The sequence below is a fragment of the Budorcas taxicolor genome, chromosome 12 (assembly GCF_023091745.1).
Source record: "Budorcas taxicolor isolate Tak-1 chromosome 12, Takin1.1, whole genome shotgun sequence".
NCBI classification, from domain to species: Eukaryota; Metazoa; Chordata; class Mammalia; order Artiodactyla; family Bovidae; genus Budorcas; species Budorcas taxicolor.
In genome coordinates, this window is record NC_068921.1 from 23,549,925 (window position 1) to 23,565,161 (window position 15,237).

A 15,237-nucleotide genomic window follows, 5' to 3' on the forward strand; every position below is an offset into this window, starting at 1 on the left:
TGTGGGCAAATGACTTAACTTGAGATCTGTCAACTTTCCCACAAAACCTTTTCTTTACATCACCTGGTGGCTGACGCCGTGTGTCTGTCTTTGATTCACAGAGGTCTGAAGGCTCTAAGATTTTTGGTGCTACTGCAGGCAAAATACCATGCGTACATATTTGACATGATTCCCTCTCAGGCAGATTTTTATTATGCAAACACCAAAAAACAACATCCCATCAAGTTTGAACATGTAAAGCAGAGTTATTTTTCTCTCTACCCCGGCATGCCTCTTTCTACCTTAGTCAGGCTGATGAAAAGCAATGCTGACAGTTTGAAAAGCAGGTACACGTTTCAGAAGGTAGATAAGATGCAGAACGCTGCATGAACGCTGTGTAGGAAGCAGTAAATGCTTGTTGATTAAGTTTGCAGCCAATTAGTTGGGTTGCTAAGCCACTCGTTGGTTCTGTGCACCAATCTAGACTTTGTTTTATTCACTCACTCAGGCGTGCCAGGCTCTGAGCTTATACTGTTTTTTGTTTTTGTTTTTGTTTTTTTTTTTTGAGCTTATACTGTTGAGTTAAAACCAAACCTATTTTCAGGGCAGGAATAGAGACGAAGACGTGGAGTACGGACTTGTGGACATGATGGGGGAAGGGGAGCATGGAATGAATTGAGAGACTTAGCACTGACATATGTATGCTACCATATGTGAAATAGATAGCTACTGGGACGCTGCTGGATAACACAGGGAGCCCAGCCTGGTGCTTTCTGATGACCTAGAGGGGTGGGATACAGTGGGTGGGAGGGAGGGTTCAGAGGGAGGGGGTATATGTATACTTATGGCTGATTCACGTTGCTGTACAGCAGAAACCAACACAGCATTGTAAAGCAATCGTTCCCCCAATTAAAAACAACAACAACAAATCAAACTAAACAAAGCAAAACAAATGTATAACTTAGCACAAATGGTAAACAAGCAAACCGCCAGTTTTATCACCATTAAGGAAAAATGCAAGATACTCCTAGTAGCGTGATGTTTATGACTTTACAATAAGTTTTTCCCAATTATACTGTGGAAATGCAATGACATATAGAGGTTTAATGACAGATTCCATAGTTCAAGCACAAAGAAAAAACTTTTGTTTTTGCTTATTGGCTTCTTTATCTCATTGATAAAGACAGAGCTTTTTTTGCTGCTGATTTGGGTCCTAACACTGTAGAGGGAGGGGAGTTGCCACGTAGAGGAGCCACTGACACTGACAGGGGCGAGAGGGAGGGAGTGAGATTTAAATATTTCAAGTGAGAAATTGCAAGTGAGTCAAGCACAGGTAAAATGGATTGAGAGATTACAGGAAAAGGCAGTTGTGTGAAAAGGCTGGACAGTAATAAGGTAACTGAATTATTGTGTAGTTTAAAGAGCTGGGAAAAGTGAGCAATTATTCTAAGTTCCACATTGGTTTTGGGGGGACATGGCAGTATAATTTTCGTTGACAAGTAAACAGGAACAGACAGCAAAGAGTGACAGGAAAGAGAAGGTCCTTCCGTTCACTGAGCACCATTCGTTTAATTTTCCTGTGACGATCCTGCTGCTGACTCCTACCCTTACTTTGCACATGCATTTAGGATGGGAACACCCCTGTTGCCCACAATGTTGATTTTGTCTCAGTGCCCCGTGAGAAAATGCACATTCTGGGTTTCCTTGGAAGAAGAAAGAAAGACATCTTCAGAGCAGGGGACGTACCCCTTAAGGCTCACAGCTCACAGCGTGGGAACTAAGCTTTTAAATAGAGAGAGATGACCTGAATGTCCTACAGATCGTAAGGGAAGCATGGTTTCTCTTGACCCTCTTGTTCATCTTTCTGTTCCTAGAACCTAAAATAAGTCAGACACAGGGTTAGTGCCCTGTGCTTTAGTGAATGAACACAGCTCACCCTGTAGTTCCCACCCCTTTGGGTGAGGATGGGGGTGGGGATTAGTGCATCCCTTTTAATGTTTCTCAGATAAAATCACAAAAAAAGGATGAAGAACACTGTTATGTACTGGGGGGCCCTCCAGAAAGGCGAGTTACATCAGAATGTGAGAATTTAAACCTAGAGTTAACACTTGCAATGAAAAATAATTATATTTTTTCCTTTGTTTAATTTGGGAGAAAAACTTCCCACCCAGGGTTCATGTGAAGACAGAATTGGTTCAGTTATTACTTTCAGAGAGGAAAAGGTTAAATGTGCTTCTATCTAAGTTTTTTCTGTGTCAGTTTTCTTTTTATCTCAACTGTAAGAGTTACTGATTGTAAGCAGCTGGGGTCTTGCCCAGGTCTTCAGTTCAATGATTCATACAGCTTCTCATTGTAAGAAGACAATTTGGAACTGAGTTTGTGAGCATCCCCTTTCTTTGCTAAGCATGCTTGGCAGATAAAACAGTGCTTAGAAGAAAGGACAGTGGAAACTTCTGCCCCCTGCTCTCCTCTTCCAGGGAGAAGAGAAAGAAAAATACTCCATGCCTGTTTATTTAAAGCATATTTTCAGAGTCCTTGCAGAGTAGATCAGAACACATGTGGCTGTTTTACTTTTTAATTTTCCTTCTCTAACCTACAGATTGATAAATAGCAAAGCTCAGGGTAAGATATCAAGAGTTTCCAGTTTGGAAAGTCTGGATGAATCAAGAATTAAAAGAGAGTAATTAACGAGCAATTCTTTTTCTTTCTCTACCCTCATCCTTACCTGTTTTTCAGGAAGATAATAAAACATGATAAAATTTCAATCTTATCATTATCATTAAAGTTCAAGGTAGCTTTGCAGGCAGATTTTTGGGAGAGGGAGCATCTGAATCTTTGGATAATCGCTTTCCTCTTTAGGGTATATGCCAATTAGCCACAGAATTGACCTTTTATCTCAAATTTTAATTTAAATTGTAGATTCTGAGTGAGCCCTGTTTAGCTTGGATAATACTTTTTTTTTTTTCCCCCCCTGGGTTCCCAGGAACTCAAGAATAAGCATATGAAGAGAATGATTTAAGAAGTTTTGTATCACTATATATTGCCTTTCTGGTTTCCAACAGAATCAATTTTTTTTCATATTTAGATCTATTATTCATAGTCTTCATTTCATTGTAGTAATCCATATATGTGAAAATATAATATTGTGGTGATTTCTTTAATATCTTACAAATGCCAAAATTTGCTTAGAATACTCAGTTGTCAAAAATAAATATTCAGTCCTTTTAAGCTTCTCTTTCTCTCTAGCTCACTTACTCTTCAAAAGGTCCTTGGATAAAACCAATCGCAGTGTAATGTCATAATTGTGGAAGCCTGGCCTTCATCCATGCTGAAACTTCATCAGAAGCTGCTGGTACAGGGAGAAATTTAGTAGTGAGCAGGTCCAGAGACACTAGAAATATTATATTATAGGTCTTCCTCTAGTATTTTAGTCTAAATGAAATATCTTAAAGGGATATGGAGATTTCAGATTCATATTTAACAAGAAACAAAGTGGATATTAAGACTTAAATGTTGTAGTTTACATTTCAGCCCGGTGCTTTAATTCTAGTGTGGGAAATGGACATACAGTTAAGCATAACCCCAAGCATATGGTCACGGCACCCGTGACAGGTGTGTGTATATGGCAGGGCAAGAGGAGCTGAGGCAGGGGCGTGGCTGGAGAAGGAGGCAGGTGAGGGATCGGATATGCGTGCACTCAGGGCAGCAGGATTCATTATACTCTGCCGCTCCACGTTGGTGGGTCTGAGCCCACGGGGGTGAAGACTCTGAGCTGAGCAAAACTTAAAAGTTCAGTAAAGATAATGGCTGCAGATGAGATGAGCTGGAGAAATTAGGCGCTAACTCGTCCATCTTAGAAGCAACCCAGGTCAGAACAAATGACCTGGGTGAGTGTGTCTCTAGGTGTATATGAGATGCTCTTCCCTCAGTCGTTGTTGCCTTTCATGTCCTTCAAGCCAATCCTCACAATCAGGTCATATAGAAATGTACAGATATTGTAACTGTCTCAAGTGTGATGGAACAAAAAAATACAATTGTAGATGACATAGAGAAACCTACATTTCACATTATTTGTTTTGTGACAGTGTAAATAAATAGCATAACATTTTCACCAAAACAGAAACTATAAGTCATGATACACTACAAGTGCCACCTCATAGAGACATTTACTGATACTGTCCTAATCCATCCTCTGTCGATTATGAAGATTTCGTTATTTGGGGTAGAGGATGTTGTTATTTATATCTTTTGATGTTACTGACCAGACCAAATGTACCCCAAAGAAAGTATATCTCTATAGGAAAGACTTCTGATGGTCATAAATTCCATTTTTTCTTCTTGACCAGATATAAAAAGCACATTTTGCAGCTTTCTTCAAAGTTGGGATGGTGCTGTGTGACTGAGTTTGGTCACAGGATGTGGGCAGAAGTAAGGCACATAGTTTTGAACCCTGGTGATAAGAGCCCCATGTGCTAACCTCCTCACCTTTTCCCATGTATAGATGTGAAAAAATGAAACACATTGTTAATCCTTGGCTTGCTGCTGCTAAGTCGCTTCAGTTGTGTCTGACTCTGGGCGACCCCAGAGATGGCGGCCCACCAGGCTCCCCCGGCCCTGGGATTCTCCAGGCAAGAACACTGGAGTGGGTTGCCATTTCCTTCTCCAGTGCATGAAAGTGAAAAGTGAAAGTGAAGTCGCTCAGTTGTGTCCGACTCTTAGCGATCCCATGGACTGCAGCCTACCAGGCCCCTCTGTCCATGAGAGTTACCTACAATGTGATCATGAAACATATTTTTGGTATGATAAGCGACTGAGTTTGGGGGTTGGTTTAGCCTATCTTAAAGTCTAGAGAGAGAGTCTTACTGGTTAAGGGGCATATAAACAAATTGACTGAGATCCATTCCAAAGAAAAATTAATCAATGACAGGGGTGGGGCAGTTACAAGGTATTCTTGTACCTGGAGATGCACTAGAAAACAAGAGATTAGAATCTTCAAACCAAACAGAAATAACTTTATCCTCCCTTTTAAGTTATTTATTGTAGTATTACAAATCACCCTAAGCTTAGTGGTTAAAAACAATTAAACATTGGCTTTCTCCAGTTACTGTGGTTCAGGGATCCAGGACTGGTGCTATCTCGGGTCTCAAGTGAAATTATAACAAAAGTGTCAGTCAGGACTGTAGTCATCTAAAGTCTTCACTGAGGGTGGAGGATTCAATTCCAAGAGTCTCCCTCACATAACTGCTGGCTGGAGGTCTCAGTTTCTCACTGTGGAACTTTTTCTGGGACTGTTCACAACATGGCAACTAATTTCCACAGAGCAAGGGATCCCACAGAGAAAGAGAGAGAGAGAAGCAGAAGCCACTACATCTTGAAAGTAACATACTATGCACAATACAATTCTTACTCCAACTTGCCTGAGTTTGGTTAAATTTCACAAGTTCAGGGTAGTCTTGTACAAGGCTGCCCTCAACTTCAGACACCAGATCACTTGCACTTCTGTTCTGCTGGCTACAAATTTGAGGCTTCCTATTATCCTCTCAAGTTCAATAATTCACTACAGTGTTTCACTGAACTTTGCAAAGCACTATATTTATAATTTTATAATATTATAATTATATTTATATTTACATAAATATATGTGATTATAATATATAGCTATAATTATATTTATAAGTTTATAATAGTACCATAAGGCTTCCAAGTGGCTCAGTGGTAAAGAATCCGCCTGCCAGTGCAGGAGATGCAGGAAACTTGGGTTCAATCCCTGGATCAAAAAGATCCGGAGAAGGAAATGGCAATCCACTCCAGTATTCTTGCCTATGAAGAAAATAAATGCATCTATATATTTTGCTTGCATTTCTTATAAAGTTTTATTGGAATTATTAAAGTACTCTCACATAGTAGACATTTAATAAATATTTTGGGGTGTGAATTGGAAGGTAGCAAATAGAAATACAAATTTTTTCTTCTGGAGAAGTAAATTATGATGCTTAATTTAAAATTACATTAATTACACTTAGTTTGCAGATGGCAGCACTTAAGAAAAAACTAGCAGACATATGCATTTCTGTGAGAGGGTAAATTTTTTTCTAATAATATTACATTGAATGTAAACCAAGAAATGAAATGCTTTGTAAGAAAGCTTTGTAATCCATTCCAAGACAAATAAAGGAAGAACGAAGGTTAATTAAAAGAAAAAAAAAAAAAAGAAACAGGATCTTTTCTTGTTTGGCCCTCATTTTAAAATCAATACGTCTGAGTTAAGGGAAATTTTTCTGCTTGGTGCAATCAATTTTCCTTCCTTCCTAATATGATATAGAAATTAACTTTAGGTATAACCTTTCCACTTAATTACAAAGTAAAAAGATTTAAGGAAAGTTTAAGAACAGCCAGAATTAATCTTTAACCGAGGTAAAATCGCAATCCAGTCATGTGGTTCAATAATTAATGAATACAGGACATTTAAATAAATGTGGTACCTTGTTTTCTTTAATCATGAATTTAAACCAAATAACTTTGTATGCCATGATATCAGGTACTTAGAAATTTAACTAAGTATGTCCCATCCAAAGATTAAATTTAATTTATTTTATTCCCTATTCATTATCTTTTTCTGTGGTCCTCTGAAATGAATCTTTTCCTCATTGGAGCTTAATGGTATAAATCTTTGTTTAAGTCTATTGACTCTTCTTTTGTAAGTAGTCTTTGAAAAGGGTGTAAAGGATCAGAAGAGAGTATGCTGCTATGAAGTTATTTCTTATCTTTATCTTTATTGGTGAAGGATGGAATTATTTTCAAGTCAAAATGATTCATTCTTAGCCTTTTTTATTCTTTGTTCAATAAAGTGGACCATGTAATAGAAATTTCTCAAGAAATACAACTTTAAGAGTTAGAGTTACCTTTTTAGGGGGTTATCTAAACACAAAGACAAGACTATTTTAAAATAATCTTGGATTGATCTCAGCAATTGTCCGGCAGCACAAATGAAACATGGATAGAGAATGCTAGGGGCCCAGCAGGGCTTTTAAAAATTATTTTATTTAGATCCACGAGAAGACTAAGATTAGGGTATTTAAAAATAAATCAAGCAGGTGGTGGAAGAACCAAACAATTATGGCTTGATGACAAAAGAGGCATGTTCTTATCTGGATATTCAGATAACAAATTATGAGGTCCCAGGAAAACAGGATTCATGTATCAAAGCTCTCAATTTAACTCTAGTAATCAAGCTCTTTGGATTTCATAGATTCTGAGCTGTATCACTGCCCATCTCTATGAGACTTCATTGCTAGCAATTTAAAAAAATTCAAGTCTAGTGCAAGATTCTAAAAACCTGTGAAACGAATCTATCTTTCATCAGTTTTAATTCTGATGAAACCTAGGAGTCTGCCTAGGAGATAGATCAGTCCACAAGTGCATGATAGCAAAAAATTGCAGAAGCATTGATAGGAGAGTTTCATCTAAAAATTGCTTTAAAGACATCCCATCTCTGGGCCCAGAGAACTATTTTCAGATGAGAAGATTAAGTGACGGTATTTAGGAGATAGGTATCTCAGACCTTTTAAAAAAGTGCTAAGAGCAACTATCTTTTGATCACTTACTATATACAAAGTTCTCTAGTCTGCTTAATGAAGAAATAAAGAGACATAAAAGATACCATTTGTACTTTGAAGGCATTTAAACAGTGTGTAGAAAAAGACACATCATGAAAACAGTAATTGGAAGTGAAGTGAATGATACTGGAAATGTATATATTATATAATATATATTATATAACCTTAATATATGTTAGATTAATGTTTAAGTCTATTCATAGAGGAATTTCTGAAGTATATGTCTGAGTTCAGTTCAATTGCTCAGTCATGTCTGACTCTTTGCCACCCCGTGGACTGCAGCATGCCAGGCTTCCCTGTCCATCACCAACTCCTGGAGCTTGCTCAAATATCTGAGAGAGATGATATTTATACCAGTTCAACTGGAACAGAGGATATCTGAAGATGAGTAAGGCCAAAAGCCTGCAAAGATAGGTTTGGGGCAAATTGTAAGGGGATCAATAAAAAGTGAAAACTATTTAGACTATTTACTTAAGATAAACAAGTTCTCAAAGTTGAATACTTTAGAAGGATTAATAAATTTGCAACCTTCAGAAAGAGCTGTAGGTATAGACATGGGAGTATAGGAAACAGGAGGCTATTGGAGTAGTTTGAGATTAAAAGCACTTGAACTTGTATGGCGGTAAAATGAATCTTGTGAAATTACTGATATTTGACCATGTTGAACCTACATTAGTAGAAACTTCATATGGTTAAATATAATAAGGTGAAGATTCAGTAAAGTTTAATATTTGAACAAAATATGTTTGTGTTAGTCACTCAGTTGTGTCCACTCTTTGCGACTCCATGGACTGTAGCCTGCTGGGCTCTTCTGTACACGGGATTCAAGTGACTTGGGAAAAGATGCTAGTTCACAAACAGAGTCTTCCCAGTTGGCATGAGTGGTAAAGAACCTGCCTGCCAATGCAGGAGATGTAGGAGAAGTGGGTTCAATCCCTAGGTTGGGAAGATTTCCTGGAGAAGGGAATGGCAACCCACTCCAGTATTCTTGCCTGGAGAATCCCATGAGCCATGGAGCCCGGAGGGCTACAGTCCGTCCACGGGGTCGCAGAGTCAAACACAACTGAAGCGACTTAGCATGCATGCACCACAAACAGAAAATTAAGGAAGGAAAGCCAAGTGGTATGTGTTTTAGATGAAGGCTGGGAGAGTGAATAGGATCTCAAAGGGAAGGGAAGACAGGGTTGAGAAAAGAAGAAGATCAAAGAGCCACTTTTTCAGGTGGGGCGGGGGGCAGGCAGCAAAGGCATGGTCAGAAGTAGAAGGGAATATGGACTGGTTGAGCAGGATCTTGTCTGATGAGAAATGAACATCAGTCATTGGATCTGATGATCACAAGATGATGCACAGTCTTTGGGGAAGTTAATTTAGTAGTGGAATGAGGATGAAGCCAGACTTTTTAGGAAAAAGAAAGCCCTGGATGAACATGGTCAGAGCCTTCTATGAACAAGGGGGCAGTATCAATCTGTCAGTCTGGCTGCTCAGTAGAAGAAAATTCACCACACTCCATGACTTCTGCCCCTAAAGAAGACCAAGCAGTGATCTTTTGTAATTTCATGCATGTTTGGGCTTCCCTTTGGCAGAGCCCTTTCCCTTAGGAGCACTCCAGAATATAAATAGAAGAAACTGTTTTCAAGAAGTTCCAATTTACAATTAAGAATGAGAATCATGTTTACTATGATACATTGGTGATGCTTGTGAATTTCCACCCTGACCTCAGCTATCAGGCCTGAAGCGTTCACACCCAGGTGCAGAAGGCTGTGGAGGCAGCTGGTGCCTTGTGCTCCTGTAAGGCTGCCAGGGTCCTTGGATCAGGAATGGAGATAACCTAATAGAAGCTGGCACAAGCAACCATAGCCTGGAAGGAACTCTTTTTCCTTCTTGGGTTTTGTTTAGCCCAAACAGCAAAGCTTTAGTCAAATGCCATGTAGGCAACAATCATGACTCAGTAAATAAACTTATTAGTTCCAATTTACATTGTTCCTTCATAAGACATTCTCACAGTTTTGGTTATGTGATTATTACTTTCATTTCTATCCTGTGTATATTTTTTTTATTGTTTGGGTTATTGAAAACTCTTTGGAGAAGATTTTATTATAGGAGGAACTATATCAACACCAAGTGGAAACCACAGATAAAATTAATCACACTCTGGAGACTATGAAGATAACAAAAAAAATTAACTAGATCATATTCACATTGCCATGGTCAACTGAACATTGAATCCTGATGTCAATTACTGTATTATTTTAGGGATTACTATGTCAAGATCATTTTCATAAATTACTTTTTCCCTAACTTTGGTAGGATTACATTTGAAACTTTAGTATTAAAACTAAATTTTTCATTAGGCTCAAACTTTAATTCTTTTCTCCTATTAGCCATCACACAGAAATAGGATTCTATAAATTTTTTCTGTTTTATGCATAATACAGGAGACCGGGGTTTGATCCCTGGGTTAGGAAGATCCCCTGGAGAAGGGAATGGCTACCCACTCCAGTATTCTTGCCTGGAGAATTCCATGGGCAGAGGAACCTGGCGGGCTACAGTGCATGGAATCACAAAGAGCTGGACACGACTGAGCAACCAACACACACACACACACACACACACACACCCTCCCATTATGAGGCCCAAGAACTAGAAGACTCCACTGTCTGTGTTTTGTGCCACACCCTGATCCTGTCTGTCAAGGAGATGTCTTAGGACAAGCCTGGACCAGAGCTAACAGGAGCAGATGGAAGACAGAGGGCATTCTAAGGGCTTATACTAATTGCATTTTTCTAAAATACCCTTATTTGATTTTCTTAACTTTTTGATGGATGTACAAGTGAGACATGAAGAAGATAGAGTTAACATTTTCTTAACATAAAATGAAAAGAGTTGAGAATAGGATATGACATTTTACCATGAATAAGATCATTAGAGTTTACTGTTGCAAAGAAAAATGTGCAGAGTTCAGATATGGGTAAAACAATTGCCTCTGGCTTTTGAAAAATTGAGAATCTGAGGGCCTACCCAGGGCAAATCAGTAAAAAAAAAAAAAAAAAAAGAAAAAGCAATAGAAATCTATGTCATGATTAGGAAAAATTCAGCTTAAAATAAGCTAAAAGAAAAGGAAGTTTCTTCTTTCAGTGGGAGAAATATGTGGCTGGTAATCATAACCGTGGACTTCCCCAGCAGCCCAGCAGTTAAAGAATCTGCCTGCAATGCAGGAGTTGCAGGTTCGATCGCTGAGTTGGGAAGATCTCCTGGAGGACGGCAGGGCTCCCCACTCCAGTATTCTTGCCTGGGAAATCCCATGGACCGAGGAGCCTGGCATGGCACTACAGCCATGGGGTCACGAAGAGTCGGACGTGACTGAGCAACTGAGCGCACATGCAGTCATGACTGTGCCACTCAGTCAACCAAGTTTACTGAGTATCTACTGAGTGCTAGTGGTCTAGGCACTCGGAATGCAATAGTGGAAGGTCTCTGCCCTCGCAGAGTGTACCATACACTCTTCTGTTATTCCTTCCGTGTGCCAGGCTCTGGGAACACAGAGGAGGATGTTTCTCAGCCTTAATATCACAGTTGCAGAGGCAGAGGAAGTGCAATAATATAATGTGCTAAAGACAAACCATTACTCAGTCATTGGAGGGAGACATTTATTTAACAGTGTATTTTCTGGATGCTCAGAAAATACGTCTGATGTAACTCTTGTTTTTCTTTCAGTTTTTGAGATTGGCCAGTAGTCCTGTGGCCTAAGGAAGTTGTTAGAACATCTCTGCTGGACTTTTGTTTACGCTTCCCATTGGCTCCTGTTGTTTCCGCCATTCTGAATCAATTCATTCTTTTATTTGTTCTGTGTTTAAAGGTGCCTTCTGGGAACAACAAACAGAGAACTCAAGTTTTATTGACCCCTCTTGATTAGTACAAGATTTTCCTGTCCTTTGGTGTGGGCATACCAAGTAAAAAGCATATTTTAATAACAATGCTGGAACAAAGATTAGTTTGGTGGGTTGTTTTGTATGCAGCCAAGGTGCTAATTACTGCCAGGAGAAAAGCTAGTCAATTTCACCACAATCTATTCTTCGTTACCGGGTCACACGCTTTTGGTCACACAGCCATCACCAATCTTTTTAGCTAGACATATATGTCTGCCAGAGTTGTATCCAGTATGTATCAAAGGAAGAATGAAGTATCATAACATGGCTCATTCTAATCTTTTTTTTTTTTTTTTATGGACTTCAAACAATTCCTTTCAACAGTGTTTGATCTCTTTTTTTGGTAAAGTTCCATAAACCAAACAAAAATACAATTCTAATTTTACATAAGGCATTTGTAGCTATTCCTTAGTCCTCACAATTATTTTAGAAAACAAACATGTGTCTTGGTTACAAGAAACAGCTGCCACCTGAAAAGGAGGAGCCTGGTGCTGCTTTTTGCTCTTGGAGTCAGATCAAGGCTTCCATTCTTTTCCCAATAACTTTCCTCATCGGATTAAAATGGCATGATGGGAACTATTCCATGATAAATAATGATTTCTTCCATTACTGTTTCATTATTGTGCTGGTAGAAACAAAAGCTTCATTTGGTCAGGGTTATGTTCTGTTTTTCCTTTTTTAAACGATTGGGATTTAAATATCAGGTCTCTTGGCCTTTTGCACTGAATGAGCAAATGTAATGACGTATAAAACTCTTGGGCCTTAGTCAACACAGTGTACCAAATGACCCTACTGGTCATTCCTTTTTTTCACCACTAATGTATGGGCAGCTAAGAGTGTCATTGACAGAGAAGCAGACATACAATCCAGCAGCTTTCTACGGAGCTACATGTTGAAACATTTGCCAGAAATGTAAAATAATGCCAAGTTCCTTGCTTTTTTTTTCTTTTAGAAAATGTAATTATTTTTCATAAAAGTATGTTTATGCATGATAACACCCAATGGATTTGCATTGTGCTTAGTGAAATTAATTAATTAAAGATTTTTTTGATGTGGACCATTTTCAAAGTCTTTAATGACTTCATTACAGTATTGTTTCTGTTTTGTTTTTTTTGGCTATGAGGCATGTGAGATCTTAGCTCCCCAACCAGGGATCAAACCTGCACCCCATTTATTAGAAGGCAAAGTCTTAAGCAGCAGACTGCTAGGGAAGTCCCATGTATTTTAAAATAAGGCTATAAATTCAGCTTTTAAAAATTTCTCAGATTTAATTTTTAATACAGTGAATATAAAAAGATATAGCTTACATAAACAAAAAATCTTTGAGATCCTCAATAAATTTTCAGAGCATTTTTTGGAGCATGAGGGGGCCACAGGGCCAGAAAGTATAGCCTTTATTTGCTTCAGTGTATTACAGGAAAAATCAGGGAAAAGATTTTTTTTTTAAGTGCAGAAAATCAGGAGGCCTCATTGCCTAGTATTATGTAAAATCTATGTAAGGCAACTGGAACCCTGGTTGGAATGTCATTGTTTATATTGGGAGTTCATGACTTCTTGCTAAGGTAATTAGTAAGATTATAGATTATAATTCAGATTATAGAGCTATAAATGTATAATTCAGGAAAATAATATAAGTGAGTTAATGTAGCATAGTGTAAAGTTGTAGAAATCAGAGGCAGAGTGCCTGAATTTGAATCCTTCCTTCACCATATACTATTTGTATAATCACTGAACAGATTGTTTTATTTCGTCAGTTCTCAGTTTCTTCATTTGTAAAATAGAAATACGAATATTCCTTGAGGTATTGTTTAGCTGAACGGCTGCAGGAATAGGATGAAATAATACATGTAAATGGAACGGTGATTGCATCAGAATCAAATACTATCTATTATTTTGTTTCTTCCTGTCCAATACCTCTCCCACTTATTATGTTCCTTTCATTGCTTTCAGTTTCTAATATTTTAGTTGATAACTTAATTGATAAAAATAATGCTCTCTAATTTTTGGTTGTTGAAATAGTTTTACGATGCACTCTAAATGGGCATGTACAAATACTACGGAAAGTTTTTAGGATGTCAGTAACTAATGCTTCAGGGCTTCCCTGGTGGCTCAGTGGTAAAGAATCCACCGGCCAATGTAGGAGACACAAGTTCAATCCCTAGTCCAGAAAGATCCCCTGGAGAAGGAAATGGTAACCCACTCCAGTATTCTTGCCTGGGATTTGGAAATCCCATGGACAGAGAAGCCTGGCAGGCTACAGTTCATGGGGTTGCAAGAGTTGGACACGACTTAGTGACTAAACAACAACAACTAATGCTTCAGGTAAACAAACCTGGAAATTTCCAACCTGCTGATGCCAATAAAACAACAGTATGTAAAACAGTCTTAGAGAAGTAGCGCACACACGCCAACTAAATAAGCCGAGAGACCATGCTTAATACTTAAATCTGTAATTTTTTTTAACGTTCATAAATCTTTGCAAATAGGTTAGGGCCTTGAGACATTTTTCTTGGGTTAGGCAGCTTTTGGAAACAATCCAGGATTTATAATACCAGAAGAGGAACATTCTTCAACAGTGGCAAGGATGAAAAGATTAACATAGCAAATAGGGATTTTGTAAAGAAGGTTTTTTATGTCGGGATTTACATTAAACAAACTAGCCATGTGTTTACCATTTCCTGTCTTTACTCTTAGTGTCTCTTTACTCCTTTTACTCCTCGCGTCTCGTGTCCTCATGTTGGCAGAATCAAACATCTTGATTTTAAGAAATACAAACTTTGTCTTACTGCACACCAGAGGACGTGTATCGGGTGAGAAACAATCCAAGGGAACAACTTTTATAAAACTGACCTTTTAAAGAAGGGACATGTGGGCACAGCGGGGAAAGGGAAGGATGGGATGAACTGGGAGAGAAGCCCTGACATATATACGCGACCACGTGTAAAGTAGGCAACTAGTCGAGAAGGCGATGGCGCCCACTCCAGTGCTCTTGCCTGGAGAATCCCATGGACGGAGGAGCCTGGTGGGCTGCAGTCCATGCGGTCGTAAAGAGTCGGACATGACTGAGCGACTTCCCTTTCACTTTTCACTTTCATGCATTGGAGAACGAAATGGCACCCCACTCCAGTGTTCTTGCCTGGAGAATCCCAGGGACGGGGGGGTCTGATGGGCTGCCATCTATGGAGTCGCACAGAGTTGGACACGACTGAAGCAACTTAGCAGCAGCAGCAGTGGGAAGCTACTGGATAATGCAGGGAGTTCAGCCTGGGTATCAATCAGTGTGATAACCTAGAGGGGTGGGGATTTGGGTGGGAGGCTTAAGAGAGAGGGGATATATGTATATTCATAGTGATTTGCACAACATTGTAAATCAGTTATCATGTTTGATGAAACCTCAAAAAAAGAGAAAAAAACCACCAAAACTGACCTTTTGACATGAGTCCTTCAATTTGTTTTACTTTGTAGAATTTGCCCACAACCAGCCTTTTACGCATAAAAAACGTCTGCTGCTTTACAGGAATGAGAGAAGACTGAGATTCTGTGCATTATGAGAACTCATTTGGCTTCAGAGATTCCTGGTAAGACTTGGTGAAGTTCATTCCACACACAGGTTGCATTTGTACCTATGCAATCCCATAAAGACAAAAGGAGTTCATAATAAAGCAGGCTGGCTGCCCAGACACTGTGGGCTACATGTAGGGAGAGACAGACATGTA